Here is a 2,057-nt window from a genome sequence, read left to right on the forward strand (position 1 = left end):
TGAATCTCTTACAAGAGCAATAAGACAAAAGCAGGAAATTAAAGGAATAATTGGAAAAGAGAAGATCAAATTATCCCTTTTTTCACATGATATGATATTATATCTAAAAGATGCCAAAAGTTCCACCAGAAAACTCCTTGAAATTATCAACACATTTGGTAAAGTGGCAGGTTACAAAATTAAAAGTCTGTGGTCTTTGTATATACCAATAACAAGCAATCAGAGAAAGAGCACATGGAAACACTCCCCTTCAAAATAGCTGCAAAAAATATCTTGGAATAAACCTGACAAAAGACATTAAAGACCTCCTCATTGAAAATTTTTAATCTTTCAAGAAAGAGATTGAGGAAGACATCAGAAGATGGAAGGACCTCCCATGCTCATGGATTGGAAGAATTAATATTGTGAAAATGACCATCCTGCCAAAAGCCATTTATAGATTCAATGCAATGCCAATCAAAATCCCCATGACAGTTTTCATGGAATTGGAAAAAACCATCCTAAGATTCATATGGAAGCGCAAAAGAGCACGGATAGCCAGAGCAACCCTGAGTACTAAGAGAAATGCCAGGGGGATTACTATACCAGATTTTAAATTGTATTACAGAGCTATAGTTATAAAAACAACATGGTACTGGCACAAAAATAGACTCATAGATCAATGGAACAAAATTGAAAACCCTAATATGAGCACATGCAATTTCAGCCACCTGATATTTGACAAAGGGGCCAAGAACATTAACTGGAGGAAAGACAGCATGTTCAGCAAATGGTGCTGGCAAAACTGGATCTCCACCTGTAGAAGAATGAAACTAAACCCCCATCTTTCACCCTGCACAAAAGTCAATTCCAAATGGATCAAAGACCTCAATGTAAAGCCTGAAACTCTGAAACTGTTAGAAGAAAACATTGGCAAAAACCTACAACATATAGGTATAGGAAAGGATTTTCTATACCAGACATCAATTGCTCAGGAAACAAGGTCAAGAATCAACAAATGCAACCTCATTAAACTAAAAAGCTTCTGTATGTCAAAGGAGGCAACCAGGGAAGTGAAGGAAAAACCCACAGAATGGGAGAAAATCTTCACTGGTGACACATCTCACAGAGGTTTACCATCCGGAATAGATAACAAGCTGAAAAAGCAATGACTCAAGAAAGGAATTGACCCAGTTAAAAGATGGGCTAAAGAGCTGAACAGAGAATTCTCAAAAGAAGAAATAAAGATGGCTATGAAGCATCTTAGAAGGTGTTCAAATTGCTAATAATTAGGGAAATGCAAGTTAAAATCACTTTAAGATTCCACCTTACCTCAGTCAGACTGGCTAATATCAAGAGAACAAATGATACCAAATATTGGAGAGGATGTGGGGAAAGAGGAATGCTCATCCACTGCTGGTGGGGCTGCAAACTTTTTCAACCTCTATGGATAGCAGTGTTGTGAACTCTTAAAAAACTGCAAATGAACCTACATTTGACCCAGTTATACCACGCCTTGGTATATACCCAATGAACTCATCCTATTTCAGAGACATTTGTACATCTATGTTTGTTGCTGTTCTTTTCACAATAGGTAAGAGATGGAAGCAACCTAAGTGTCCCTCAACTGAGAAGTGGATATGAAAATGTGGTTCATATATACGATGGAGTTTTACTCAGCAGTAAAGAAAGATGAAATCATGAAATTTGCAGGTAAATGGATGTAATTAGAAACTGTTATACTAAGTGAAGTAACAGAGACTCAGAAAATAAAAAAAGACGTATGTTCTCCCTCATATGTGGATCCTAGCACCAAATCCTGATAAGTAATTATGTATCCAGACATAACTACAGGAATCAGCATAATGAAAAGGAACCAGGGAGGTAAAGGAAAAGAATCGGAAAGAGAAGAACAGCAGGAAATAGGCATTAATAAGGGAGATATGGATAAAAATGGTGTTATTTTAAGGGAGGGGGAGGGAAGGTTATACAAGGAAACGGGGATACAGGGAAAGAAGGGGCTCAAGAGAGGTGGGACCGTAGGAGAAGGGTATTATTAAGGGAGAAATGGGGAAAAT

The sequence above is a fragment of the Nannospalax galili genome, unplaced genomic scaffold (genome assembly GCF_000622305.1).
Source record: "Nannospalax galili isolate Female #2095 unplaced genomic scaffold, S.galili_v1.0 scaffold197, whole genome shotgun sequence".
NCBI classification, from domain to species: domain Eukaryota; kingdom Metazoa; phylum Chordata; class Mammalia; order Rodentia; family Spalacidae; genus Nannospalax; species Nannospalax galili.